General features: G+C 40.9%; 1 long non-coding RNA gene across 2 annotated transcripts; it reads left to right on the top strand.

Moving 5' to 3' along the window:
- The first annotated feature begins 287 nt into the window (after nucleotides 1–287).
- Nucleotides 288–5,376, top strand: LOC107314261. Of its 2 annotated transcripts, XR_001555320.2 has the most exons (4): nucleotides 288–400; nucleotides 1,752–1,877; nucleotides 2,736–2,780; nucleotides 3,554–5,376. It is a non-coding gene; the product is annotated as an uncharacterized LOC107314261 (long non-coding RNA). The 2 variants fall into 2 exon arrangements; XR_001555319.2 differs by having other exon boundaries at nucleotides 2,736–5,376.
- Nucleotides 5,377–7,474: the final 2,098 nt, after the last annotated feature.

Here is a 7,474-nt window from a genome sequence, read left to right as displayed (position 1 = left end):
TATGTTTTATAATAAAGTACGTGCATTTGTACTTTGTACGCACCACTGCTATTAATTTACACCAGGAAACAATTTTGCTAATATATATAAGAAATATTTTATGATAAGAGAAAATCATTGCTCAAAGTCACTGCATCCTGTGTTGCAACAGAAATTTTCATATTAGGAAGTTAGGAACTATCTAAGTGATAGTGAGATCTCTGGAAAATAAGGCATTTTTTTAAAACATTATTATCCTTTTGGCACAAGTGACTAATGGAAAAATGCTTTCTTTCAATTAAGTGCAGAAACTGGTGTCAGCACCACATGTCCTTGATGAATTACATTCAGTCACAGCTCCTTCAGGTGCAGGAGGTTTACAAGAAGCAGCTCTCTGCTCTTCTACCAGACCAACCCAGGGGTGAGTGTTCATTCTTTTCAGAACTCTTTATAGGAATGTATACATGCATTCTAGTGCTCGGAGTCTTTTGAATGTGTTGAAGGTTGGCTTTCCAGCACTCTTGCTGATGAGGGGACTTGATCCAGGTCTATAAATATGTGAGGTGTGGGGGGCAAACTAGTGAGGCCAGATTCTTTCCAGCAGTGTGTAGAGACAGGACAAGGGGACACAGCCAGAAACTGGAGCATAGGAAGTTCTGCACGAATATGTGCAAGAACTTCTTTACGGTGAGGGTGACAGAGCACTGGAACAGGCTGCCCAGGGGGGTTGTGGAGTCTCCTTCTCTGGAGATATTCAAGACCCACCTGGATGCTGACCCGTACAACCTGGTGTAAGGAACCTGCTTTGGCAGGAGGGTTGGACTCGATGATCTCTGGAGGTCCCTTCCAACCCCTATGATTCTGTGATTCACTGATACCTTTCTTGAGCCACTTCTCTCTTTTTCACTGCAAAGGAGTTTCAAGATGGCTTAGCTCAGAATTCACCAAAGTTTCTCTCTCTTAATATTTTAAATGGGCAGCAGGAGACAAGTTGCCCATTCTGAAAGAATCTCACTGAGAAACATGGAATAATTTAGGGAAGAGTTTAGAACTATGTCCTTATTCATATCTGGGGGCATTTGCATTTTAATAATGCCAATTAAAAGTGCCCTTAGAAATGGCTGAAATAAGAATAATTTCTGAGCTCCGTATTGCTTTCTAATTACTACTTGTTCAGAAGTTATACTCCTGTGGCACTCAGCACTAACAGAAGTTAGTTAGAAACAGCAAGTGCTTAGATAACTTTTCACCAAGTATTTTTTCTGTCTCATACTGAATTTCCATAAACCTATTGGACTCCTCAGTCAGTGGGCTGCCAATGTTTCTTCCAGGAATTAGCTCTGTATACCGATATATTTTGTGTCAGAAAGCTTTTCTGCTATGAAAACAATCACTTTGCTGTTTTAAACATCATTCAGTTATTTCTAATCTTCTCTCTGATGTCTCAATCTTCAGCTGCTGGTGTCATATTCATTCTGCTTAGCCCTTTATCATTTAATAGCTCCTGATTCCCAATAAGCTATTCAAAGGAAGAGCAGCAAAAACTACTCTGACCACCGAGGTTTGGTAGCAGCCTTATTAATGTTGTTGTAGCAGAGAAGAAAACCTAGATGCTAGTTGGAAATGCTGCTGCCCTGGTGAGCTCCAGAACATGGAGTACCTTTTTGCTTTGGAGTGTTAGGGAGTCACTGGGACAATTCAAAGTGAAATTTATTCTTTGATGCATGATATTCAACAAGAAGTAAGCTTATGATTCATCTCCAATATTTCAGGTGTTCCCCACGATGTGAATGCAGAATTCAGCTGGCTTGAAGCATCAGCATGAAAGCAGTGCAACTGTCCAGACTTTACAGCAGTGTTCAGGACTGACCAGCTGGTAGCTGATTTCCTGATACAAGGTAAGAGCTCATTTTCAGCTTAGTTCTTTCTCAAGCATGTGGTTATTCTGGCTGTATTATTGTCAAGTTCTCAAAAAAAGATAGATGTGACTGCGATGTCAGAGAAAACCAGAACATTTTTAATTTAAGGATTAAAAGTAGTAGTGCTGGAAGGGAAAAATACCATAAAAGGTATAACTCTAGCAGTAATGTCTATTTTAAGTGGTAATGAAAAGCAGGCTGCTGTGTAAGAAAGCTATTGAAGACAGATCCAAAGAGCAAAGAAACACTGGTATCACCCAGCTTGTCCACAGTGTGGACTAGGTGTTTTGCTTTCTGAATTAGTATCTGCCAAACTCATGAAGTTAATGGAAACCGTGTGGTGCTCTGCTTTGACCACAGGTTTAGTGGTATCAGATTTTTTTTTTCCCAGCAGGCCCATTAAACACACAGTAGAGACGGAAACCAAAGCTGATGATATTTGATGATATAATTGCTGAGAGTTTCCTACAAGTAACAATACAAATACCTGCTGGGTTTTCTTCTCAATATCTATTTCACCACCACTTGTATCGAGGCTTCATTCTTTAGCTTTTGCATTCCTGAGGAAGTATATTCCTGAGGTTTTATCTGAGGAATTATTTTTAGGCCTCACATCCTTCAAGGTGAGATACTGAAATATTAAGCCCAGAGTCCCTGAGGAGCAGCTAGGATTACCAGACTAAGAAATGTCAGTGAGATGAGAATTCACTAAGCAGAGCTTGTTGGTCACATTCTCTACTTGGCTCTTTCTATTGAATAAACACAAATCATCAGGGAAAATACAATGTTTGTTTTAAATGGGCAGCATTTAACCTATTATTTTCACACAATTTTCAGCCCATGTAGGTGTCCATCTGTAAAGGTGTGGATACAGCAGCCCTGGTGAGCTCCAGAATATGGACCTTTTTGCTTCGGAGTGTTAGTGAGTCACTGGGACAATTCAAAGTGAAATTTATTCTTTGATGCATGATATTCAACGTTCAAAAACAAGGTGTTTTACTTTCTGAATTAGTATCTGCCAAACTCATGAAGTTCATGGACACCATGTGGTGCTCTGCCTTGACCACAGGTTTAGTGGCATCCAATTTTTTTTTTCCCAGCAGGCCCATTAAACACACAGTAGAGATGGAAACCAAAGCTGATGATATTTAACAAAATACAAACCCTGTTGCATTCCTATTAGTATATGTTCTGCCACTGATGTGAAGGGAGCAGGATGTAGTACCTTTCACAGCAAGGCACTGCCATTTAGGTGTCTACTCATCCTCTAAGATGCACCTAAAAAGTGCTGCAGAATAATTTGTTGTCTTTATTAAGGTTGTGCTTCATTTATGCTGATTTTGTTAAGGGAAAGACTACGTCCTGTATCACTTCTTTTAATGCATCTATGCACAAAGGCTGTGGCAGCAGGATGTGACTCACAGAAAAGCAAGGAGGAAGTAGTTGGAATCTGAGCTCTTTCGGCTTCAGTAAGTGCTGTTTAAAGCCTGTGCTTTTAGAACAAGCACATGAACTTTGCATTGTCTCATTGTTCTCCCTTGGAACCAGTCTCTGTCCTCCCCTCATAGAATACTTTACTTTGTGGTCTTTTTTTTGCCTCCAGTCTCCTCACTGATTTTCTTTATTGTTTTCTTTGTCTTTTTTATGAAAACTAGCACAACTTACCTCAAAAGACTTGAAGCAGAGCTAAATCCAGCTTTAAAGAACTTGCGGAGGTCTATCACAGGGGGCCCAAATTTTTGTGAAAGGCACAGAGCCCCGAAGCAGATGTTGCTGCTCCTCTAGCAATATTCATTAATATCAGGAAATGCAGACCCCTTCTAGCTTTCTCCTAATAAGCAACTGCTAAGCAAGGTGCCTCTGCCCTATGTGACAGTCAACTTGCTCAGCTCTGCTGGTTAAACGGCAAACAAATGTGCAGTGTTTCACATAGGTGTAGTACAGTCCAGCTGGGTGTGATGCATTTTTCTCCCAGGCAGGGGATTAACCTTCAACCTCATTTGTCTTGTTCTATAATGTAGCGTCACCATGATAATCGCAAAGCAAACAAATAGTTTACTGCTTCAATTGAGGTAAGTAAACATTAACTACTTTTATTTACTTAAAGTGGTGAATGCTGATAGCAGAGAAGCTGAATGGACTCAAGGAAACCATTACAAGACACATGGAGATGTGCGTCATGGTGAGAGACAGGCGGCAGCCTGGGAGACCCATCAGGACAGGGTGAAACTGGAGTTGTTAGGAGTCAATGCTTTGCAAAATCTTTATGGGCTATATGATGTGAAATAAACTGTGGAAAGGGAAAATGCTTTTGTCCACTTGGTAACAGTGTTCCACAGCAAGCAAGCAGACATTTATAAGTCCTTTGTAAAATTAAAAAGGTCACGATATTGTTTTCCATTTCTAATCTTAACTCTGGTTTCAGTCAAGGACACAGGTGGGGAAGGTATACACCACCAGTCTCCTTTTTCTCCCCTAAAAAAGATGTTGTCTGAAAGCTCTCTTCTGTGAGAGTGGCAGCACACAGCATGTTTGGAGTTACCAATTGGGGCATTAGATGTAGCACTCGTGCATGAGGGTTTCAGATAAAATGATGTGGGTGGGCAAAGTGACTGTAATGATCTAAACAGTCAAGCTATTCCTATAATAGGGATTGCTGATAGATAACAAAATGCAGAGTCATGGAATCAGCGTATGGAACTCCTTGGTGTGCTGTGGTCTGACCAATATGACCATAAATTATTGTGTTCTTTAACGTGATATAAATCATGGCGTAACTTTACTAGTTACATACTGCCTACAATTAATTAGTTTTGCATTAAACTACCATAAGCAGTAGTTCCTTATGGGATTTTCAATCTGTAGGCCCAGCTGTGTCTTAGCTGCCACTAACGAATGTGCTGTGTCTAATTGAAGTGGGAAGGATCACACTTAGCCTTGTAGTTGCACTGCTCAGCTGTATCACTGTTAGCAGTGGAGTAATCTCTTCAGAAACCCAACAGTTTTACTGGAATCTACCAGCTAAGTCCTGGCTGAAGATGAGGACATCTCTGTAAAGCAGGGCTTGCTTTTTTTTTTTTTGTTTATAGTAGGTTTTTTTGTTTGTTTTTGTATTTAAAATTCTAAGCTAAAGAGTGAATCTAGCAATAAAATTCATCTCTGAGCAATGATGGTATCTACTTCTGCACTTTTGAACTGGCTTGGTTACAGATAGAGAAGTTTGCATACAAGAAATTATGAGCAGTTTGTAACACCTTGGGTTTCCTGTTGGCTTACGTTGATTAAACTGATTTTTAAGTTGGATTTTTCAGAATCCACGTGTCCAGCATTACACAGACTGCCAAGATTTCTCCTGTCAATATAAAACAATGAAACCTGTCTGAGTATGTGAGTGTATATACCTTGTCATGTTTATGTGCATAGCAGAATATGCAATCTGGACAGCCACGATGTATTGAATAAAGTGAAGTCTTGTCCCTGTGTGTTTTTCTGAACTACATCTTGATGAACAACTTTACAAGCATGTTTATATCATGGTAGAAGACAGTGTTCTTGCCTTCACTCGCTTACTCAACAGTGTTGTTCTTTTCCTGCTCTTGGTATTTAAACTGTTGGGCATTAGCTTTCACCCTACTCTAAAGCTGAAAATACACAAACAGCATTGAAACAGCGTTGGCTGCATGGAATGTAATAAAACTGATCGATGGGAGCAGCTGGTGGCCCAGTGAATGTCTGGTTATTTTCTTTTTTTAAATAAATAAGAGTGGAATAAAATAAATACATGATTTCAAGTCTTGTGTTTGACAGTATCTCGAGCAGGAAGAAAGCTTAATTTCTATCATATCATTGCTTACCAGTGGGTACAGAGTGCTGTTGGTTTTCGCTGCTATCCTGAACCACAGTACTAGCATCTAAGCATATTAAGTAAGTTGTGAGGATGTAAGGAGGGGGATTTCAATCCATAAAGCAAAAGCAAGATGGTAACATGAGCAGGTAAGACTAAAAAATGAAAGAAAAATGAAAACAACACCTGTAAGGCATGTAAGAGGCCAAAGGTCAGCAGAGGAAGCATCACTGTTGCTATTTCTGTACACTGAGTACAAGAGGCATGATATGGGGATACCATATCATATCATAGTTTAGGGCTGTGTGGACTTGCACGTGCTGGCTGGATGCTGGAAGAAGAGAGGGTAGCTGAGAAACTGCCCACAACAGTAAAGTACCACCAAGTTCAAGGCAATCAGGAGCTCCAGAAAGGTTCAAAGTAATGATAGAGGAGGTGCTCAAATACCGAAAGTGAATCTTTCAGTGTCCAATTTATGTCATCAAATGACCCTGCAGACCTAATTAATGACCTCAGATGAACTTTGGTGACCTCAGTAGACCCCTGTGACCTAATTACTGACATACGATAACCTTTCCATGTCCTTAGGTGACCTTTCTGAAACAAGTTTTTTAAGATGTGACCTTTGACCTAATTAGTGACCTCGAATGACCCCTGTCGATAATTGGGTCAAAGGTCACCGCTCGAATTTTTAGAGCTGTGACCTTTGACCTAATTAGTGACCTTTGACCTAATTAGTGACCTCGAATGACCCCTGTCGATAAGTCGGTCAAAGGTCACCGCTGGGATTTTTAGAGCTGTGACCTTTGACCTAATTAGTGACCCCGAATGACCCCTGTCACTAATTAGGTCAAAGGTCACCGCTCGTATTTTTAGAGCGGTGACCTTTGACCTAATTAGTGACCTCGAATGACCCCTGTCGATAAGTCGGTCAAAGGTCACCGCTCGTATTTTTAGAACTGTGACCTTTGACCTAATTAGTGACCTCGAATGACCCCAGTCGATAAGTCGGTCAAAGGTCACCGCTGAGATTTTTAGAGCTGTGACCTTTGACCTAATTAGTGACCTCGAATGACCCCTGTCGATAAGTCGGTCAAAGGTCAGTGCTCGAATTTCTCGAGAGGTGACCTTTGACCTAATTAGTGACCTCGAATGACCCCTGTCGATAAGTCGGTCAAAGGTCACCGCTGGAATTTTTAGAGCTGTGACCTTTGACCTAATTAGTGACCTTTGACCTAATTAGTGACCTCGAATGACCCCTCTCGATAAGTCGGTTAAAGGTCACCGCTCTAATTTTTAGAGCTGTTACCTTTGACCTAATTAGTGACCTCAAATGACCCATGTCGATAAGTCAGTCAAAGGTCAGCGCTCGAATTTTTAGAGCTGTGAACTTTGACCTAATTAGTGACCTTTGACCTAATTAGTGACCTTGAATGACCCCTGTCGATAAGTCGGTCAAAGGTCACCGCTGGGATTTTTAGAGCTGTGACCTTTGACCTAATTAGTGACCTTTGACCTAATTAGTGACCTCGAATGACCCCTGCCGATAAGTCGGTCAAAGGTCACCGCTCGAATTTCAATAGCAGTGACCTTTGACCTAATTAGTGACCTCGAATGACCCCTGTCGATAAGTCGGTCAAAGGTCGCNGTCGGTCAAAGGTCGCTGCTCGAAGTTTTAGAGCTGTGACCTTTGACCTAATTAGTGACCTCGAATGACCCCTGTCGATAAGTC

This window comes from Coturnix japonica, chromosome 5 (assembly GCF_001577835.2).
Source record: "Coturnix japonica isolate 7356 chromosome 5, Coturnix japonica 2.1, whole genome shotgun sequence".
Classification (NCBI taxonomy): Eukaryota; Metazoa; Chordata; class Aves; order Galliformes; family Phasianidae; genus Coturnix; species Coturnix japonica.
The sequence above is the reverse complement of the archived record's forward strand: the minus strand, read 5'-3'. Positions and strand labels throughout refer to the sequence as shown.